At 45.3% G+C, this 23716-nt stretch overlaps 1 protein-coding gene across 1 annotated transcript in view; it reads left to right on the forward strand.

Moving 5' to 3' along the window:
- The first annotated feature begins 316 nt into the window (after window positions 1-316).
- The window catches only part of CTNNA2 (catenin alpha 2), a 3064502-nt gene continuing 3041102 nt past the window's right edge, over window positions 317-23716 (forward strand). Inside the window, exon 1 of the mRNA XM_075346593.1 lies at window positions 317-514. The gene's annotated coding sequence lies outside the window, so the exon portion shown is untranslated. The remainder of the gene's footprint in view (window positions 515-23716) is intronic.

The raw sequence follows: 23716 nt of genomic DNA on the forward strand, positions 1-23716 counted from the left end.
CCTTCTTTTATCCATCTCCTTTCCTTTTTTTATCTCTCTCCCTCACTTTTTTTATCCCCCTCCTTCCCTTTTTTAACCCTCGCCTTCCCTTTTTTTAATCCTGTGCTTCCATTTTTTTTTTAACCCTTTCCTTCCCTTTTTTTGTTACCCCCCTTCCCTCCCCAATCATTGACTACAACCCTCCTGGATGTATAGTAGCGGTTCATGTCACAGATGGCTTGTGTGTGTTTCAATAAAGCTGATTAAGAAAAAAAAGCGAGAAATGGTAGCTATTGAGCATAGAGGGGAGTGGCGGAGCTCAGCTGATGCTGGCTCCTGGAGACCAGAGCTCACATACAACACATTGGAGCTGTCACTGGAGAGGAGAGCAGAGCCCTGTGCTGCTGTGCACTCTCCCCCTGCCACACAATACAATACTGTGCCACCCGCCTGCAATAAACACGCTGCCCTCTAAACCCTATAGGATTATATTCTTAGAATAAACCGGGAGGAGGCAAGTGCAAGCCCCAGCGAGGTGAGTAGTAGTGTGCATGCATCCATCCTACTCTCTCCATGCAAATGTCAGATGTCTGGGTACCACTGGATGAAAGGGAATTTGCAATTTTTCCAAATTTTACAATTTTGGTTTTCTTTGTTGGGCTCATTCTTTTTTTTTCTTGGTTGTTGTAAGCATAAGCCGGTCTCCATGAGCACAGTACTATACTCAACAATGGTCCTCCAGCCTGGTGTGATTTCATTGCAGGCAGGCATGTTGGAAGGATGCTGATCTGATGGGGAGGGAGGGGGACGGCTGCTGATGTACAGGGAAGAGCGCTTTTCCTTTCTTTATTCCCTCGTGTTTCTCCTTTGTGATGGGAATAATATAATAGCAGACATCTGCACGTCTCTGTCCCCTTTGCCTCTTTTCATTAACACCCCCCCCCCTTCATAACACCCTTCACATCCACTGCCTTATACCCACCAGCTGGCATTAAAAATGTATAAGGCGGGGGGCTTGGAGGGGGGGATTTTTGAATTTTGCAATTTAGGCCTCGGAATTATATCTACATTTTTGGAGAGATTCAAACCACCCCCTTACTATTGTTTTTTTAGGATGTCTTTCATTCCCGGGATTATAGGGTCAACAATGGAGAAAGTGTTTTAAATAAGTGACAAACGCTTTAAATGTCTATATATTGTTTTATTTATTATTTAATGTAATTTGTCATATTTTTTGTTTTACTTTTTGATCCTCGGGTGAGTTATTATGATTTATAGGACATTAACCAGGAATAGAATACCCATTATGCATTTATTTACCTATTTTGTTTCCTTTTTTGCTTCATTTACGTTTTTATATTCTCAGTCGATACAATGTGTTCTATTCTTTATTACTTAGTGCCATTTTTAGCACTTCCTAGAGTTTTCCTATGCGCTGTGTAGTCTGAGTCCTTGTGAGAAGTCTTCTCCGTCCAGACTGTGACTGAGCGAACAGAGAAAGATACCCACAACTTCTTCTTGTATATAAAGTTAGAGAAATGTACTATAAAGATAGACATTGATTCATATTCACTGAAGGCAAATATTATTTTTATTGCTCGTTATTTTTTATTTTATTATTTGTATGGATTTTTTTTATTAATAATATTAATGGTATATTGGTAGTTATTATTGTTTATTAGTAGTATTGGTACTAGTTGGAGGAGGAGAAGGAGGAAGAGGAGGAGTTGTGGTAACCATATTGCCATATGATTAATTATTATTATTATTATTATTATTATTATTATTATTATTAGTGTTTTTAGCGGTCAATGAATTACAAGATTATTATTTTATTTATTATTGCTGCTATCATTTTTAGTGAGTAGTTGATGGTGTGAGCAGATTTTTTATTGTTACTATTATTAATCATAATAATAACTACAGCAGCAATATCGTTAGTTTGTAATTATTAACAGTGTTTTTTAGCTATCTGTTATTATTATTACTATTATTATTACTACTATTATTCTGTGGTTTCCTATTGGTATTTTTGGCTCTCCATTATTTTTTAGCATTATTACTATTTTTCTGTGGTTCATTACTGACATTATGGACTCTCCATTAAATATTGTTATTATTATTATTATTATTATTATTATTATTATTATTATTATTAGTAGTAGTAGTAGTAGTAGTATGATTATTATGATTATTACTGTTATTATTAGCATTACCATTATTTTGTGCATCAATGTTGATATGTTTTGCTCTCTATTAATTATTAATATTATCACTGGTATTGTTAAATGGTTTATTTTTGGTATTTTTTGCTCCCCATTATTATTATTATTATTATTATTATTATTATTATTATTTACTATTGGCATTATGTGGCTCTCCATTTTATTATGATTATTATATTATTAAGAATATTATCACTTTTATTAATGATTTATTATGGGTATTTTGGATGTCCATTTTTTATTATTATTATTATTATTATTATTATTACTACTATAATTATACAATTATTATGGGTATTTTTGGCTCACCATTTATCCATTTATTATTATTATTATTATTATTATTATTATTATTATTATTATTATTTGGTTTATTATTTGTATTTTGGCACTCCATTTATTATTATTATTATTATTATTATTACTACTATTATTATGTGCTTTATTATTGGTATTTTAGGCTCTTCATTTATTATTATTATTATTATTATTATTATTATTATTATTATTATTATTATGTGGTTTATTATTAGTATTTTTGGCTCTTCATTTATTATTATTATTATTATTATTATTATTATTATTCATTTATTTTTTTGTGGTTTATTACTGGTATTTTTGGCTCTACATTTAATAATAATAATAATAATAATAATAATAATAATAATAATTTGTGGTTTATTATGGGTAGTTTTGGCTCTCCATTTATTATTATTATTATTATTATTATTATTATTATTATTATTATTATTATTTGGTTTATTATGGGTAGTTTTCTGCTCTCCATTAATTGTTATGTAACGCATTGTGCATGCTGTCTATGTTGCTATTATGTTATTCTTGGCTCCCGGTAGCGGTGTGTTGCTCCCGCTTTGGTTGTACAGGGGTTGACTCATCACTGTATTCAGCACATAGTTAAGTTGTTGCTGTGTAATCAGCATCCTCGCCGGTCTGTGGTGGTCACTATTGTGAATACTCCAGAGAGGGAGCATTATGTTATTGCTGATGTAGATGTCACCGTCTGCTGCTCTTGCTGTTGCCTTTTAGTATTATGTATCAGATCTAAGCACGTGTTATTGAACTTCTAAATATAACAGATCTCTTTAACTGTCTATAAATAATCTTGATTTTTTTTTTTAGGGTCGATACGTTGAGTTTTATTTTTCTTTGTCCGGTTTTGTAAAATCACTATTAATTTATGCTCTGCCCTGGATTGCTCTAATTGACTTTAGTTTTTTGATTCACTTGTAAATTTGTGCAATTGATTGCTATGTCTATTGGCCGCCATATTGAGGAACTGTAAATCAAGTGGGTGGAGTTGTTTACCGCTGATGAACGCATGACCGGGCTTCTCCGTGTTTAAAGCTCACAATGTTTTCATATTCGTCAAAAATGAGAGTTAATCATTTTTATTAATTTGCTGTGAATACAATTATGGGTCTGTTTTAATATAAGGATTTTCATTACTGCAACATTTTGGTTTTAGCTTTGGTTACGTAGAGGTGTATCTTGGTTTTCTGGCACCGGTGCCCAGCTCTGTGCAGGGAAGGTCAGTTGTAGCTGCGTTTGACCCATTTAGGATAAATACTGGAACTTTCCCAGCAGACCTTGCTACTGTTAGAATTCATTCTACTCTGGCCACCCTGGTGGAAGGAACTGCTGAGGTATTCTCCTATGCCCATCCACCTGCTACTATAGAATACATCTGCTATGGTGAAGTTTGGTGTTTTGAAACTTTCTGTTTATTCACCTTTCTGTCTTACCTTTCCCTCTGTGTTTATTAGTTCAGTGGCGAATCTAGTGTACTCGCTGGCCTACTCACTAGGCAAGGTGAGTTTAGAGCTAGATGAGGGACCCAGGTATCCTGTTCGCCAACAGGTAGAAATAACCTGTATAGGGATGTTACGGAGCTCAGAAGTCAGCTTCATGCGAGTGAAGGAGGTACGCCCTCATCCCTCTCCCTAGCGGCAGGGACCTCTATTGTATCATGACCCTGGTGTTTCCCCCTTTTTGTGGTGTTTTTTTGGTAGTGCGTCAGATGCTCATTGGTCTGATCGCATATGTCACACATTATATACGGACATATTCTACTCCGACAACTGCTCTTCATGAACTTCCACTCTTACCGACAGCACAAGAGAATCTTGACAGTATGCAGTGTGCGCGCTGTGAGAATTCAGAAGTCTGCAGTCACACAGAATTACTCATCACAAACTTGGACAAGTGTTTTAATGCTCCTAACACAGCATAGTAACCCTTTACTTGTCAGACGGCACAATACTTTATATACATAGCCAAGTATCAGATAATCTTACAATTTATGGATAGACACGTGTACATGTTCAGAACTAATAAGTAATGATTGGTGAGTGTGCTCGCTTCTGCATAATACTTGATACTCGCGATGCTCGGCCGAGTATCACGGGTTCTCGATAGCTTCATCAGTAAAACAAAGAACACAAGCGCCAACTCGTTTCACTGCATGATGTGAGCAGGCACCTCAGTGAGAACCAATGGCAGTCTCTCGTTCTCACTGGGGGTTAAAAAAACAAAAAAACAAACAATCCCCACCCTCTCTCCCCTCGGTAATGCTCTATATATGACTGGCTGTACGTGTGGGCGGAGAGCCAAACTGCCTAATCATTGACTTCCATTATACTCGTTACTCAAACTGAGCCCTTTCAGTGTGTATGACCTGCTTAGCTTATGTAACGAGCACCTGAGCATTTTAGTGCTTGCCCATTTATACTAATGACTAGTGATGACAATGCTCAAGTGCTCGGTACTCGTAACGAGCAGTTGGATGCTTGGATGGGTGTGACTAGAGCCCCCAAGTATAATGGAAGTCAAAAGGGAGACTCAAACATTTTTCTGGAAGATTTATACCTGGTTGCTCGAGTTGCGACCATCCAAGCATGAAATGCTCATTACAAGTACTGAGCACTTGAACATCTTAGCGCTCAGTTATCACTATTAACAGCACAAGAATACATCACCAGAACCCCAAGCAGTACAGAAATATGTCACCAGAACCATCAGCAGTACAGAAATATATAACTCCTGTCAGTACAGAAACACAGCATCAAAACCCTCATCAATTCAGGAGTACAATATAAAAACCACCATCAGTACAGGAATACATTATCAAAGCCACCATCAGTACATGGTACATTAAATGTAAAAGTAAGTCAGACCCATATATATTTGCACTGCATCAACTTCCAGTATGACCTTAGCAAGGAGATAATGGGAGCTGTTTCTGTCAATCATCATCAGACTGCGGACCATACAGCAACCTCAGTACTTATGAGAATTAGTATTACAAATAATCATTTACATCCAGGTACCTTATAGATGATATCTCTGTTGTCATGAGTGTGTCGCGTCAATAGGTTAAACCTTGTTTTGGATCGGATTTACTTTCATTTGAAGCTGAAAGGATTAAGGACTCTTTCCATTCTGGCTCAGATTACTCATTGTATCTTGTGCTCATACCCATCTGCTATATTTACCCATTCCTGGCTTTACTCCATGCCAGTGATAGAATCTTTATACTGACTATTTTAAAGGAGCCTGTCTCTAGAGTACTTAAAGTGTCGTTTCAGTTTCAGCTCTGAAGTTCCTGCTGAAGAAATCTAGAAGTGTTATTTGTTGTGTCTTTCCCTATACAGTTTATCTTACTTTCTTTGTGTTGTTTTAATGTAGTGGTGAGTCTATTGTCTCACTGACGTACTCACTAGCCATGGTAAGATCAGGGTAGTGAGGACCTAGGCACATGACAGTGCACTGGGGGGAGGACTCATCTAGGGACATTAGGGAGCTCAAGGATGAGTCGCAGGTGAGTGTGAGGTGGTGACCCCTCTCCTTATTGCTAGGGCCTTCCTCTACTTCTTATCTGGCTTTCCCCGTGTCTTACGTAACACACCGGGCGTTCCCTCACCCCGGCGTGACATTATCATAGGCCCAAATTTTTTCCAGGATTCAATATGAATCCAGTTGCGCCTTATGTACAACAGATGCACAATAGATGCAGAGGTTATCTGAGGAAGTGACGGATCTGCGTTCACCGGTTATGCAACAGCTACAGAAGATTGCAGGTCTGCTGGTCTCGACTCGTAGCCAGACTCAGTCAGTACCCAATGTATCCCTCCCAGAAAGGTTTTCTGTGGAAGGATACATTTGTGGTATTCAGGGAAGCTTTTGAAGTTTATTTCAAGCTGCAATCTTTCCTCAGGGAGTGAGGAACAGTGGGTGGGGATTGTTGTCTCACTCCTGCAAGGAAATCCCCAGTCCTGAGCCTTCTCTCTGGCCCTGGGTGTCATTTATGATGACCAGACCCAATCTTCCTTGCTACATAGGCTTAGGCAAGAGGTTCAGTCAGCAGAGGAGTTTTATCCAGAGTTCCATAGATGGGTCACTGTCACCAGGTGAAATGATACTTTTAGAAGTAATTTTTTTTCAAGGCCTGTTTGAAAGGGTAAAAAAAATGTCCTGGTTATGTACAAAGCGTCTGAGTCTTTGGAGGCCACTACAGCTTTAGCTATTCAGATTGATAGACACCTCATGAATAAACCTGTGTTGACCCCCTTTTTCTGTAGATCTCCAAGGGGTGGGAATTTTCCCGTGGTTCTGAATGATCCCATGCAGTTAGATGGAGACTCTTCTTGGTCTGAAAACAAGGAAGATCAGCTCACCCACTTTGATCATCCACCTGTACCTTCCGTGGATGCTGGAGGCCATCCATCCTCTTCTTCTTCTTTGCAACGCTTCTTGGTCTGGGTCTCCTGTGGTTCACCACAAGATGAGGGTTTCTTTCTTTTGCAGTCAAAAGGGTCATTTTGTTGGTGCCTGCCCTACGTAAAACTACCCAAAACCATATTATACAGTCTTTCAGGCCTGAAAAAGCAGGCTATGAAAGATTATATCACAAAAAGCCTTCCTAAAGGAGATATTAGACCCTCCTCTTCTCTTGTGGCTGTAGGGTGCTTCTTTGTTAAGAAGAAAGATGGGGGTCTGCGTCCTTGTTTAGACTTTCCTGAGTTAAATCCGATTATCATCTGGAACCATTAGCCTCTTCCACTCATCCCTTATTAATTTAATAAAATTGTTGGTGCTCAATGGTTCTCTAAGTTGGACCCTAGGGGGGCCTTATAATTTGATCAGAATTAGTGAAGGGGATGAATGGAAAATAGGTTTTGATACTCCTAAAGGGCATTATGAAAGTCCTGGTCATGCCATTTGGTCTGACCAATGTTCCCACCATTTTGCAACTATATGCTAAAAGTGAAAAATGTGTATTTGCAGTACAGAAGGTGCATCTTTTGGACTCCATGGTGTCATCTTCTGGTTTCCAGATGGACCCTGTTAAAGCCCGCATTGTATAATTGAGGTTGTCTCCTCAGAGATTAAATTCTGCCTTGATCCTGAGGTTGTGGTGTTAACAGTTTAGGGGGACACCCCTAATGCCAGGGTTCAAGGGGACGCTTCTGCTGCCAGGGTTCAAGGGGACGCTTCTGCTGCCAAGGCATGGAGGGATACCCCTGCATCCAAAGTTGAAGAGGACATCTCTGTTGTCTGTCCTACAGAGAAATTATTTGTGCCTTTCAAATTTGCATCTTAAAATCCTAGGTGAACATCATAGATCAGTTCTTTTGATCACTTTGCAACTTTGCACCGCCTTTTTCATCATTTTTTGTGGCCAGGGCTACAGGAGGAGGTGGATGATTTCATGTCCACCCAAAATAATTGTGCGCATTCTAAGATTTTGCATAGTCGTCTGACTAAGTCTGTAATACCTTTGAAATGCATGGTGGATAAAAAAATGTTGACCATGTCCGGACCTGTGTGAGAATGACTGTGTGGTTGTCTACAAGAAGCATTAGGTTAAAAGTTATTTGTTGGAAACTGGGCCCTAGGTTCATTGGTCCTTACAAAGTTATAGCCATCATTAACCCTGAGGCTTTTTGCATTGTGTTACTTCAAGCACTTAAATTCCATAATGTATTCCATATGTTATTGCTCAAGAAACATGTTGCGTCCACTGAACTGTCACCGTTTCCGCTGCCTCCAGTAATTATTGACGGTATCGTAGAATTTCAAGTGACTAGGACTGTTGATTCTCATTTTGTTTGTCACTCTCTCCAATACTTGGTACACTGGAAGGGTTATGGTCTGGAAGAAGGGATGGGGGTACCAGCATCGGAAGTTAATGCCAGTAGATTGGTGCCACGTATCTCAGTCAAACAAACATGGCCCTGAGGGTCCAGAGGCTGCTCATAAAGGGTGGGATTTTGTCACGAGTGTCTCGTGTCGTCCACAGTTTACATCTTGTGTTGGAACGGATTTACTTTCAATGGACACTGAAAGGGTTAAGAAATCTTTCCTTTCTGGCTGAAATTACTCATTGCGTTAATCACAGCTGCAGTATCTTCTCATCACACCCTTCTGCTATATTTACCCATTCTTGGATTTTCTCCATGCCAGTGAGAAAATCTCTTTACTGACCACTGTGAAGGAACCTGTCTCTGGAGTAGCTGAGGTGTTGATTCAGTTGCAGCTGTGAAGTTCTTGCTGAAGACTAACAGGAGTGTTATTTGTTGTTACTTTCCTTGTATTGTTTGTATTGTGTTAGACTAGTATGTCGCTGACCCACTCATAAGTCAGGGTAAGTTCAGGGTAAGCAAGGGCCTAGGCACATGACAGTGCTTTGACACTCTAGAGATACTATGGAGCTCAGGAATCAGTCTCAGGTGATTGTGAGGTGCTGACCCCTCACCCTACAACCAGGGCCTTCCTGGTGTTGCTCCATATGCCGGGCATAACCTCGCCCCTGCGTGACACTCTGATTAGAGTCATTCTATTTCTTTTTTTCATCTTGTCCAAATGCCGTGATTCCTTTTCATGTACACACCACGCCTCTGCGGGCTTCCATATTTTCCAGTCTTCCCGACACAATGCCCTTAAAAATAGCAGTGTCATTACAAAGCTCCTGAATAAAAATATCAACCCCCACGATGTGTCTTTGAGTAAATAATTGCTCCTCATTGTATTCCCTGCAGAAAATATACATCCACTGTGCCTCTTATGGAACATGCCCTCCACACTGCCTTCTCTTTCCATACTGGGCTCCATCTTCACATTGCTCTCATACTCTGTCCCCCATATACTGCTCAGTCTCTATACTGTACCTCCTCATCACACTCCCCTTCCACGACATATTGTCCGCTCCTTGCTGTGGCTCCACACTGTGCCCCCATGCTGCACCCTCTCCATACTACCCCCCACACTACCTAGTCTCTATTCTGTGCCTCCTAACATTTTTCTTATCCCATATTTATCTTATCTCCTCACTATGTCTACACTCATCCCCCCACTCCTCATATGATGTCCACATCCATCCTGCATCCTTGATCCCCATACTGTGTCCTTAAATTTACTCCCTGACTTCTCATACAGTCCACAAATTTCTCCCCCTTCAACTTCCCATATTTTGTTCTCAAATTCCCACACCCCCTCACTCCCCATACTGTGTCCTTAAATTTGTTTCCCCCTATTTGCTTTACATATTGTGCTTGTATACATTCCTACTTTGTACCCCACACTGTGTCCTTCAATTTCTTCTCCCCCTTTGGTTTCTCATCATACTTTGTCTGTATACTCTCACCCAACTTGCTCCACGTTCTGTACCCGTATACATTCCCCCACCCTCTCTCCTTCCCCTGATTACAAAAAATCTTTGGTGTCTTCAATTCCAGTGGATCGCTTACCCCACCAAACTTCTGTCACCTATGCTGACCTGATCATGCTGCTGATATTCCCCTGATCATGCTGCTGACATTGCCCTGATCATGCTGCTGACATTGCCCTGATCATTCTGCTGACATTGCCCTGATCATGCTGCTGACATTGCCCTGATCATGCTGCTGACATTGCCCTGATCATGCTGCTGACATTGCCCTGATCATGCTGCTGACATTGCCCTGATAATGCTGCTGACAATGCCCTGATCATGCTGTGCTGACATTGCCCTGATCATGCTGCTGACATTGCCCTGATCATGCTGCTGACATTGCCCTGATCATGCTGCTGACATTGCGCTGACTCAGCTTTATTTGTACTCACACCTAAAAGATACAAGTACAATTGATTGCTGGGAGCCGGTGCACTGTTTTGTTGACAAGCCAACCCAAAGAATAACCAACTTCCACTACAGGAGGTGGCAAAATGCAGCCAGCGGGAGAGACATCTCGACTGCCGAATCAGGTGGCCTGACAGCGCCCCCGTGATAGCTGCGCTTGGGGCAAATGCCCTTCCCACCCCCCTATATATACTGCCGGTTTATGACATGGATGGGACAAGATATCTTGGGCATCTTGTGACTAACATTATAGTGGGTCAATGGAAAAATCCTATGAGGAACCTAGAGTTGGTGCCTTTTTGGCTTGGTGTCACCAAACTTTATTGAAATCTCTTAAAAAATTGAAGGGTGTCTACTGTATTTTTATATCGATGGAGCAACTGAATGTATCGATAAGTCGGTAATGGAACATTTAGTCAACGTTTTAAAAAAAAACAAATATAATTGTAAAATTAAGAATTTCCAATTTTTCAGCTTCACTTTGTGGTAAAAATTGAAAAATACAGTAACTATGTTCATGATATAACAATATGGCTTTAAATCAAAGTAGACCGACCGGAATACAAACAATCAAGGCTGTCGGGGTAAAATAAAATTTTGTCTAGGAGACTGGATGTGTAAAAGAAAAACAAATTCAATTAAACTCAACTCCCGACACCTATATAGATCCAGCTCAAGTCACTCCATGGTCAGCTCTGCTACAGGAAGACAAGGCATCATCGTTCCACCAACCGCCAGACTGCCGTCAGGTGACATGGGGGAGAAGTCATCAGAAAAATTCCAATGACGCGCTGCTGAAGTCACCTGACCTCTGCAGTCAGTCACAAATCCACCAAATCTTTCCTTTTTCTTTTTCATTTCAGTTTATTATGTAATATAAATGAAAGACCAGCACTTACCCAAATTATAGACTTTATTTCTTACGCATCCAAGTAAAACCTCAAACAAGGATACATTTCGGCTCAACCTGTGTCCCGGAGAGCTAAAATCTGTCGCCTGTTTTACTTTTGGCATTGGAACAATTCAAAAACAAGAGTGAGTGCCGGCCTTTCAAACAAAAAGCCATAGTACAGACTAGTCTTCTACAATAGAGTACCAAGCACCTGAGCATGGTAGTGCCCGCTCATCACTAGTTCTGAGTACCGAGCACCCGAGCATGGTAGTGCCCGCTCATCACTAGTTACCAGTACTGAGCACCTGTGCATGGTAGTGCCCGGTCATCACTAGTTATGAGTACCAAGTACCTGAGCATGGTAGTGCCCGCTCATCACTAGTTAGGAGTACTGAGCACCTGTGCATGGTAGTGCCCGGTCATCACTAGTTATGAGTACCAAGCACCTGAGCATGGTAGTGCCCGCTCATCAATAGTTACGAGTACCAAGCACCTGAGCATGGTAGTGCCCGTTCATCACTAGTTATGGTTACTGAGCACCTGAACATGGTAGTGCCCGCTCATCACTAGTTACGAGTACCGAGCACCCGAGCATGGTAGTGCTCATTCATCACTAGTTACGAGTACTGAGCACCTGAGCATGGTAGTGCCCGCTCATCACTAGTTACGAGTACTGACCACCCGAGCATGGTAGTGCCCGCTCATCACTAGTTACGAGTACCGAGCACCCGAGCATGGTAGTGCCTGCTCATCACTAATTACGAGTACTGAGCACCTGAGCATGGTAGTGCCCGTTCATCACTACTTATGAGTTCTGAGCACCCGAGCATGGTAGTGCCCACTCATCACTAGTTACGAGTACAGAGCACCCGAGCATGGTAGTGCCCACTCATCACTAGTTACGAGTACTGAGCACCTGAGCATGGTAGTGCCCGTTCATCACTACTTATGAGTTCTGAGCACCCGAGCATGGCAGTGCCCGCTCATCACTAGTTACGAGTACCGAGCACCCGAGCATGGTAGACCCCGCTCATCACATATATATATATATATATATATATATGTGGCGCCCTGGACAAGCCAGGGGCCACAGAGCACAACACCAACACACCCCGCACTCCCAGCAGGCACACCAAAGTCAGACACAAAACCCTTGTTTCCTTCCTCCAGGGGCTGATGATCACACCAGGGGGTGGGCCAGGCGGTTGGCCCCGCCCACCGAGGAGTTCACAGTCCTGGAGGTGGGAAAAGTAAACAGTTTAGTTTTGGAGGTGAAAGTGAGAGGAAGGAAAGTGGTAGTGGAGCAACTAACTGACAGCGTCCGGGTGTGTGGCCCGGGCGATACAGCAAGGTTGGCAGACGGTGGTGACCATCTGCAGGAGTGGCCAATTAGAGTCTACCGTAAGGACTGTTGACGGGCGGTGGCACGGCGGTACCGGACCGGTACGCGAAGAGAAGCCAGCACCATCTGGCAGGGGCTTACGGACCCCGGCAAGGCTAGGAGTCGCTGTGAATTTGCCAAATTCGTTAGTGAAGGGATCCTCCTGGGTTTCCCAATAACCAAGTCCCGACAGAAGGCAACAGTCCAACCAAGTGAGGGAGACACCGCCACCGCCAAGGCAACCGTTTCTCAGGGCTAGAACCTGCGGGCAAAAGGGGCTCCTCCAGCCCATATCCAAGCTGGGGAGCGGGTTACCGGTGGGAACCCATTGGAACCATCTACCATAGGTGCAGGGAAAGGCAGTCACCATCAACCTGCCGGGAGAAAACAACACCGCAGCCGTCTGTGGGGCCCGTCCATCCAGCCGTGTGTTTTACCGAGAACTGTTTCCTCATCATTGGCTGAGTGAGTACCACCGTGCCGTGCGGCACAGCACTGCCCCCTTGACCCTGCACCTCACCAGGCCCCGTAACCTGCCTGCCATCCATCCCTACCCCATCACCGGGCCCCGGGACAACCAACCCCCTACCCACGGAGGGGAGAACTAACAACAAAGCTGCTCCCTGTCACCGCTCCCGGGATCCCCGTCCAGAGCAGCGGTGGTGTCAACAATATCACCACAACCGTGGGTGGCGTCACGGACAATAATCAAAACCCCCACAATCAAAATCCCCTTTTCACTCACGTGCGAGGAGCGCCGCTCGAGTCCCCGGGATCTGGCCCACCGCTCGAGCCACCACCGAGCAGCAGCCGCAGCAGCAGCAGCGGCCGGACCCGAGCAGTGGGAGAGCGCAGTGTCCCCTCCTCCGCCCGCGACAACTATATATATGTATATATATATATATGTATATATATATATATATATATATATATATCTGGACACACTTTCTCATTCAATGAGTTTTCTTTATTTTTATGACTCTGAAAATTGTAGATTCACATTGAAGGCATCAAAACTATTAACACATGTGGAATGAAATAGTTAACAAGAAAGTGTGAAACAACTGAAAATATGTCCTATAGTCTAGGTTCTTCAAAGTAGCCACCTTTTGCTTTGATTACTGCTTTGCACACTTTTGGCATTCTCTTGATGAGCTTCAAGAGGTAGTTGTCGCGGGCGGGGAGGAGGGTGTCAGCACACCGCGGTCACCCCTTCTGCTCGGGTCCGGCAGCTGCTCAGTGGTGGCTCGAGCCGTGGGCCGGATCCCGGGGTTCCTCGAGCGACACTCCTCGCCCGTGAGTGAAAGGGGGGTGTTTGTTGGGTGTGGGGATTGTTATAGTTCGTGACGCCACCCACGGTTGTGGTGATTGCACCACCGCTGCTCAGTGTGGGGGTCCCGGGGATGGTGATGCGGAGCAGCCAGGTGTTGTGTTGCCCCTCCGTGGGTAGGGGTTGGTGATCCCGGGGCCCAATGAAGAGATGTGAAGTGTAGGGCCTGGAGGGCGCAGGGACGCGGGGGCAGCGCTGTGCCTTGCGGCACTGTGGTACTCACTCAGCCTGAGACTTGGACACAGTTTGTACGGTAAACCAAACGGCTGGTAGGACGGTCCCACAGACGGCTGCACCTGCACTCCCGGTAGGTGACGGTGATGTCTCTCTTCCTTGCACCTGTGTTGACTGATGGTAGCGGTGGATTCCCTCCGGTTACCCGCTCCCCGACTGCAATCTGGGCCGGAGGAGCTCTACACTTTGCCCGCAGGCGCTGGCCCTGGGGAAACTGGTGCCCTGGCGGTGGCGGTGTCTCCCCTGTAATGGTCGGGCTGTTGCCGTCAATCGGGACTTGGTTGCTGGGGGATCTACGTCCCCTTCACTGACGGATTCGGCAAATTGGGCGACTCCTAGCCTTGCCGGGGTCCGAGAGGCCCCTGCCCTGGTGCTGACTGTCCTTCGGAACACTGCTCCAGACCACCGGGCACACAGCCAACGGGGTCCTTCCAGGAACTTCCAAACGGTCCCCCTCCGGACAGTCACCGCCGTCGCTGACCTTGCTGTTCTAGCCCTTCACAAAGCTGGGCTCTCAGGCTTTGCACACTCTCTGCGCTGTCACCACTTCTTGCTTTCCTCCTTTACTCCTTTTCTTTCCTCCACTTTCACTTCTTGGTTGTTTACTCTAGCCCCTGCCTGGGCTACTCCTCACTCCTTCCACTTCCTCCTCCCTGACTAGACTCCTGCTCCTCCCTGAGCTTTCTGCCTGGTAACTTCCTGCCTCCAGAGCTGTGAGCTCCTTGGTGGGCGGAGCCAACCGCCTGGCCCACCCCCTGGTGTGCATCAACAGACTCCTGGAGGAAGGCAACAAGGATTTCTGGTTAGCAGATGTGCCTACCTGGAGTGTGGGGTGTGGTGGTGTTATGTCCTGTGTCCCCTGGCTTGCCCAGGGCGACACATTCCCCCTTAGCAAAATGCAGACCGTCCGCGGGCTGCCGTCCTACACCGGTTTTATTTTTCTGTAAAAAGGGGATAACAGGGTTAAACAAACATGCATAACATTTTTAATAAACTCTTCCCAAGACGGGAGGCACATTTACTTTTAACGTATCAACGGTATACGGTCACGGTTTCCGCTCTCTCCCACCCAAGTAACCTGGCCCTGATGCTGCCCCTAAAACCCAGGCAGCACCCCTTGACCCACAGTCCAGCACACGGTACCCGAGCGGGATCTGTCCTTCCCTCCAGAGGGTAGCCACCGGTTCCTTTGGTGGCTGGGCCCTGGCCTGCTCTGCTCAGGGCCCTCCCTCCAACCTGCCTCTCCGGAGGCGGCATTGCGGAAACGGTAACGGTACCCAATATATTTACAAGCCACTAACGTTTGTGGTTGCCCTGCAGAGTTCACGGGCTTGTCCATTGATAGTTCCCATGCATAAACTCTTAACGGTCCCCACGGGGACAACGGTGCCGGCTCCTGCCGGTTGCAAATCACACAAAATCAGGTGAACACTCGGTAATCATTTTCACTTATCATTGCAGAACTTTCAAAAAAACTTTTCAAACAAGCAGGTGGTCCCAACGGGGACGGTGCTGCGGCACTCTGCTGCCTTTTGCGGCTCAACAGTCCATTCTCACTCGTGGGGCTCTAGTGCCACCTTCACACGGTGCACCGCTCTGGACCCCAATGGTAGCTCGCTGCAGGCGATCTTCTTCCATATTCATGCGGGCATGCACATCCGCTCTACACCCCTCTCGGGCATCGATCTCCCTGCGCAGCTGCTGTTGCCGCCGCTCCCAGCCGGGAGTACTTTCTGTTTGCTCCGGTTCAGCGTGTGCGGGGGACGGACCCAGCCAGAGTCCCTCCGTGTCGGCTACGACCGGCACCTTCAGTAATGAGGGACCCCGCTGTGACATGGCCTCCTCTGCCTCCTGGCAGCTGCATCCCCGCCGTGCCTCCGGTGCATCTTTGCTGACGGGCTCAGCCTTTGGCTTCTTCCATAGAAGCGGTTCAGGGTGGTCATGAGCTTCTGCTGCAGGTCGGTCCGCCGGGGCGGATTGGCAGGGTACCGCTACCGGTGGTGGTGGTAGCGGGCCTAGTGGCGGGGCAGCAGCAGCTAACGCGGGTAGCGGGAGAGGCAGCAGGGTGAACGGGTGTAGGCCGGGCCCCTCAGCCGCAGCGGCCGATCCCTCGGGAATACAGGGACGTGGGTCTCTTACCCGTTCCTCCAAATCTTCCTAGACCTCGCATCTCCGCATAGCAGCCACCGCTTCCACCATGTCGGCCTCCCACTCCTCCAAGAGGAGCTGCATGCGGACCTGCAGACGGCTGCTTAGCTGGGCGGTCCGGACTTCCACCCACGCCGCCATGCCGGGCGCGGGGACCACGGTGTTGTTGGTCGGACTCAGAATCTTTAGCAGCGGCCTCTTCCAGGAACCGATAAATGGCCGCAGGGTCCTGGCGTCCCTGCTTCCACAGCCGCGCTCACATGCGGCCAGCCGCCATCGCGTCCCCCTTAGCTCCTTTCGGCCCCTCCTCTCTCAGGGCGGGGTTTTGGTCTTCGCGCCTCCACTGCTCGAGAAGACGCTCGAGCGGGAACTTTTCGCGCCAAAGATGGCGGCCTCTGAAATTTTTATGCCGGATACCTCCGGCGGTAACAAGGCGCACCTCTACCAGACGGCAGAGCGGCAAGATCCTGTTCGTGACGCCAAGTTGTCGCGGGCGGGGAGGAGGGTGTCAGCACACCGCGCTCACCCCTTCTGCTCGGGTCCGGCAGCTGCTCAGTGGTGGCTCGAGCCGTGGGCCGGATCCCGGGGTTCCTCGAGCGACACTCCTCGCCCGTGAGTGAAAGGGGGGTGTTTGTTGGGTGTGGGGATTGTTATAGTTCGTGACGCCACCCACGGTTGTGGTGATTGCACCACCGCTGCTCAGTGTGGGGGTCCCGGGGATGGTGATGCGGAGCAGCCAGGTGTTGTGTTGCCCCTCCGTGGGTAGGGGTTGGTGATCCCGGGGCCCAATGAAGAGATGTGAAGTGTAGGGCCTGGAGGGCGCAGGGACGCGGGGGCAGCGCTGTGCCTTGCGGCACTGTGGTACTCACTCAGCCTGAGACTTGGACACAGTTTGTACGGTAAACCAAACGGCTGGTAGGACGGTCCCACAGACGGCTGCACCTGCACTCCCGGTAGGTGACGGTGATGTCTCTCTTCCTTGCACCTGTGTTGACTGATGGTAGCGGTGGATTCCCTCCGGTTACCCGCATCGGGCTGTTGCCGTCAATCGGGACTTGGTTGCTGGGGGATCTACGTCCCCTTCACTGACGGATTCGGCAAATTGGGCGACTCCTAGCCTTGCCGGGGTCTGAGAGGCCCCTGCCCTGGTGCTGACTGTCCTTCGGAACACTGCTCCAGACCACCGGGCACACAGCCAACGGGGTCCTTCCAGGAACTTCCAAACGGTCCCCCTCCGGACAGTCACCGCCGTCGCTGACCTTGCTGTTCTAGCCCTTCACAAAGCTGGGCTCTCAGGCTTTGCACACTCTCTGCGCTGTCACCACTTCTTGCTTTCCTCCTTTACTCCTTTTCTTTCCTCCACTTTCACTTCTTGGTTGTTTACTCTAGCCCCTGCCTGGGCTACTCCTCACTCCTTCTACTTCCTCCTCCCTGACTAGACTCCTGCTCCTCCCTGAGCTTTCTGCCTGGTAACTTCCTGCCTCCAGAGCTGTGAGCTCCTTGGTGGGCGGAGCCAACCGCCTGGCCCACCCCCTGGTGTGCATCAACAGACTCCTGGAGGAAGGCAACAAGGATTTCTGGTTAGCAGATGTGCCTACCTGGAGTGTGGGGTGTGGTGGTGTTATGTCCTGTGTCCCCTGGCTTGCCCAGGGCGACACATAGTCACCGGAAATGGTGTTGGTCACTTGTTGGCCCTTTTGCCTTCGCTCTGCAGTCCAGCTCACCCCAAACCATCTCGATTGGGTTCAGTTCTGGTGACTCTGGAGGCCAGGTCATCTGGTGTAGCACCCCATCACTCTCCTTCTTAGTCAAATAGCCCTTACACAGCCTGGAAGTGTGTTTTGGGGTTATTGTCATTGTCAAATGATGGTCCAACTAAACGCAAACCGGATGGAATAGCACGCCGCTGCAAGATGCTGTGGTAGCCATGCTGGTTCTGTATGCCTTCAATTTTGAATAAATCTCCAACAGTGTCACCAGCAAAGCCCCCTCACACCATCACACCTCCTCCTCCATGCTTCACGGTGGGAACCAGCCATGTAGAGTCCATCCGTTCACCTTTTCTACAAAGACACGGTGGTTGGATCCAAAGATCTCAAATTTGGACTCATCAGAACAAAGCACAGATTTCCACTGGTCTAATGTCCATTCCTTGTGTTCTTTAGCCCAAACAAGTCTCTTCTGCTTGTTGCCTGTCCTTAGCAGGGGTTTCCTAGCAGCTATTTTACCATGAAGGCTGCTGCACAAAGTCTCCTCTTGACAGTTGTTCTGGAGATGAGAAGGTGTGTCCAAACTTTTGATCTGTACTATATGTATATACATATATATATATATATATATTAGAAAATAGCCATATGTGGTGAAGCCTACTCTTGTTTTGGACTTCTTGCTTTTTATAAAAGTTTTAATATTAATAATGATGGTTCTTTTTCAATAAAAATTAGTTTTAATCAAATTGGGTCTAGTATCTCTTGTTTTGCGGACTTGTTTATTTGTTGTAGCAACATTGCAGTAAAATACAATAATAGGCGATCAAATCATCACAGTTACCTAAAAAGAAAATAATTAAAAACATCAGCTCAAGACGCAAAAAATAAGCCATCATTGAGTCAAAGATCCCGAAAAATGAGAACACTACAGGTGTCAGAAAATGGCGCAAAAATAGCAATTTTTTTTTACAAGTTTTTGACTTTTTTCACCACTTAAATTAAAAGTAAACCTATACATGTTTGGTGTCTACGAACTCATATCGACCTGAGGAATCACACTGACACATCAGTGTTACCATATAGTGAACATGGTAAATGAAAAAAAAAAAAATAATCGTGCAATTGCATTTTTTTTTTTTTTTTGCAATTTCACAGTTCTTGAAATTTTTGTCCAGTACACTATGTAGTTGGTGTTGTTCAACAGTATAACTCGAATTGCAAAAAAACAAGCCCTCTTATGGCTATATTGACAGAAAATTAAAAAAAAGTTATGGCTCTTGGAAGAAGAGGAAAAAAACGAACATCGCCAGGTGGTGAAGGGGTTAAAGAATGCATTGCCAAAATAAAAAAAATAAAACTCCTGTAACTCAGAATCCTGATTGAAACGGTCGGTCTCTTTCTGATGAGAATTTCCCTCTTAGGCTATGTGCCCACGGGGACAGTGTCCTGTGGATATATCCGCAGGACATTCCGCAGGATCTCCCAGGAAACCGCACCACAGCTTCTGTCTGTTTCCATGCTGCGGAATGTCCTGCGGATATGCTGCGGGCATTCTGCATTGAGGATACAGTACCATGGCTTCGGCACTGCATCCTCAATGCAGAACAAGTGCTGCAGTGATCGGGGGAGTTCATACTTACCTCCATCATGCAGCACCTCGCTTTCCGGCAGCCGGGTCAGTCTGTCAGCGTCTGCAGGAGAAGGTGGGCGGGCCTGAACTAGCTCCGGCTGTCACATGACCGGAGCTCGTGCAGGCTCCGCCCACCTCTTCCTTCCTGTACCTGGATTCACTGCGCTCCTGTACACCGGACGGAGAAAGTGACTCCGGTGAGGCAGGTAAGTATATGGGACCCTGCGGAGAAATCCGCAACAATAATTGACATGCTGCAGATTTTTCCGCACGAAAATCCGCATGATTTCCGCTGCGGAAAAATCCGCAGTGTGGGCACAGCATTTCCCAAATGCCATAGAAATGGCTGGGGAGTAGCTGTGCTGCAGATTTCTGGAAAATCCGAGGCTTTTCCGCGAGAAATCCGCGGCAAAATCCGCGCATTTTTCGCAGCGTGGGCACATAGCCTAACACTTCCAGAAACTTGATCGTGTAGCTTAATAGAAATGTTTATAAAGCACGTCGCCGCCATTTGTGAGTTCTCCAAGTTGGAATTTCCATAAATAAAGTTCTCCAGCCTCCACTTGACAATTCCATGACTTTGTAGTGACTTCCGCAGCCGTATAAATCATGGTAAATTTATCTAATCCGCTGCCAAGTCATTCCGTATCAATGTTGCGTTAAATGTCACCTACTGCCGCTGCGGGTATAATAGATCGTGTAAGATCAGTATAAGGTACAATATTCAAAAGCACCTAATCCCTTTATATGTCTATTTTTATTTATTTTTTCCACTTAAAACTCATTTGCTTATAGAGAATGAGCTAACTGACAATCTGTCAGTGAATTCCTTCAATCAGGTCTATTAGAACTCTTTTAACTGTCTGTTGAGCTAACTGAAAATCTGTCAGTGAACTCCTTCAAACAGGGCTATTAGAATTCTTTTATTTGTCTGATGAGCTAACTGAGAATCTGTCAGTGAACTCCTTCAAGCTGGGCTATTAGGCTATGTGTCCACGGGAGAATGTAGCTGCGGATTTTTCTGCATCAAAATCCGCAGCTTTCCCGCAAAATCTGCACCTTTTCAAAGGTGTGGATTTACCGCGGATTTACCGCGGAATTGCCGCGGATTTGATGCGGATTTTGGTGCGGATTTTTTTTTTTCCCCCAATTTTAAAGCCAAAATCCGGATGAAAATCCGCAACAATAATTGACATGTTGCAGATTTTTCCGGACCAAAATCCGCACAAAATCCGCTGCGGAAAAATCCGCAGCGTGGGCACAGCATTTCCAAAATAGAAATGGCTGGGAAGTACCTGCACTGCAGATTTTCGGGAAATCCGCGGCTTTTCTGCGAGAAATCCGCGGCAAAATCCGCGCATTTTCCGCAGCGTGGGCACATAGCCTTAGAGTTCTTGTATCCGTCTTTTCCAGCTGATTTATGAACAGAAAGTTCAGCTCAACTTTCACGTGGTCATAAGTTAGCATAGAGGCATTCAAAAGAGAGGTTACAAACTCCCAGTTAGAAAAAGCTCACTGATAGATTCTCAGTTAACTCTTTTTGCAGCCGACAGCTTGCAAAGAAATAAAATTGTAAAAGCTAAACGATACAAACTCTCGAATGAAATCCAAATGCATTTGTTTGAAAAAGAAAAAAGTTTTCAAAACATGAGAATTGTATCAATGCATTTTAAAGGGATTCTTTGTCATTTTTTATGTCTCAAAACTCTTTGAAAGTTTTCAGTTAAGTGGAGTTCCCCTTTAAGGACAGAAAAATGTGTATAATACAAATGTTGTAGTCAGGAAAAGTATATTGTAATTTTACTTTTTTTTTTTGCATTGCTAAGATGAGCGGATCCTTGCAGAGCGTTATCACAGTTATTACTATTATTGTTATTTTTATGCTTTCATTTGGATCTTTTGCTTTGCTCTGCAAATCCTGTTAGTCTATGTTATTACAGAGGCACAATGCCGCGCTGGTCAGGCCGCAATCTCCCGTATAACAGTTATTGGATTTTCAGAATATAATGGCTCTTATTTGTATAATAATTGGCTATTTAGAATATTATGATATCAGAGCCTGGATTTTACACTATGGATTATAGCAGAATTAAAGCGCTACTACAACAGGAGCTCGGTATAAAAAGAGACAAATACCAGTCAGGCTTTAAAATGAATCTGTCAGCAGGTTTTTGATACCTCATCTGAGAGCAGCATAATGTAGGAAAAGAGACCCTGATTCCAATGATGTATCACTTAGATTACTGGGTGCAGCAGATGTGACAAAATCAGAGTTCTTGGATCTAGCATAGAGCAGGGCTCCCACACCACAGCTCTCTGTGTACATTGTCTATTGACATTGAACTGCTTATCAGAGAAGTGGGTGTGAACAGACAAGCCTTGTAGTCCTGGCAGTGATAATCATCTGGTGATGAAATTCTGTAGGTAAGCGATACTTTGGAAAGACCTAGACAATGTCACATAGGAGCAGACGGTGAGCCGGTGATGGGAATGGTTGCCATTTTCATGTGGTGGGCTGATAGTCTTCACTTTGGACAGGTTTGTGTTGCCTGCTTCTAAAGGGTTTTGACCTACACAGTAGAATAATATTAATAATAATATTTATTATTATTATTATTATTATTATTATTATTAATGTATTATTATTACTTATTATTTTATTTTATAATATTGTTATTTTATTATTCTTATTGTATTATTATTATTAAATTATTATTATTATTTTATTAAATTATCATTTTATTATTATTATTATTATTATTATTATTTTATTATTATAATAATATATTATTATTTTTTATAGTGCTATTAATTCCACAGTGCTTTACATACATTGGAAACACTGTCCCCATTGGGGCTCACAATCTAAACTCCCTATCAGTATGTTTTTGGAGTGTGGGAGGAAACCGGAGTACCAGGAGGAAACCCACGCAAACACGGGGAGAACATACAAACTCCTTGCAGATGGTGTCCTTAGTGGGACTAGAACCCAGGACCCCAGCGCTGCAAGACTGCAGTGCTAACCACTGAGCCACCGTGCCGCCCTAGATGGTGTCATGGGACGTCTACTGGTGGCTTTCAGTTGAGTCACTTCTGATGGAAGCTAATTTAATTGGGTTGGGGACAGTTCATCCAAAAATGGGTTCTAGTTGGATCAGGGAGACATGAGTTAAGTTTCCTCTTGGGCGGTACTATGTAATGATTGGTGGGTTCTGAGATTTTGGCTGCTCTTATTTTCTTCATGTGGCAATGAAAGAAGTTATAGGAGAAGGCAGGTTGACATTCGCTCACAGAAAACAAATCTTAAAGGGAACAGGTCACCACTTTTTTCGGCCTATAAGCTCGGCCACCACCACCGAGTTCTTATATACATCATTCTAACATGCTGCATATAAGATCCCAGGTCGGTGGTATAACATAAAAAACACTTTATAATACTTACCTAACGGTCGCGCGGTTGGCCATATGGGTGTCTCCGTTCTCCGGTGCTGGCGCCGCCTCTTTCGGCCATCTTTGTCCTCCATCTTCTCTAGCCACAGTTCGACGTCATCCAGACTCGCTGGCATTCAGGTCCTAAGTAGGGCAGATCAAAGTATTGTAGTGCACCTGCGCAGGACCGGCGAGTGTGTATGACGTAGCCACTCATACACCCAGGCTTCAGAAAGAGGACGAAGATGGCCGAAAGAGGAGGCGCCGCCACCAGACAACTGAGACACCCATAAAGCCCACCGTGCAACCGTTAGGTGAGTATTATAAAGTGTTTTTTATGTTATACCCAGTGGCCTGGGCTCTTATATACAGCATGTTAGAATGCTGTATATAAGAGCCCGGTGGTGGTGGCCGCAGCTTATAGGCCAAAAAAGTGGTGACAAGTTCCCTTTAAGAATTCGAAGGAGAAACGCTTGGTGCATTGCATATAAAATTGGAAACCCCTTATATTTTACATACTCTAGATCCATTTGTAGCAATGTGGCCCCTGTAATGTGCTGGAATTTGCCACTGAGGACAGAAAGGACACCTTGTTTTTACCCCTTTTCCTTTTCATATCTAT

The sequence above is a fragment of the Anomaloglossus baeobatrachus genome, chromosome 1 (assembly GCF_048569485.1).
Source record: "Anomaloglossus baeobatrachus isolate aAnoBae1 chromosome 1, aAnoBae1.hap1, whole genome shotgun sequence".
In the NCBI taxonomy this organism is placed as follows: Eukaryota; Metazoa; Chordata; class Amphibia; order Anura; family Aromobatidae; genus Anomaloglossus; species Anomaloglossus baeobatrachus.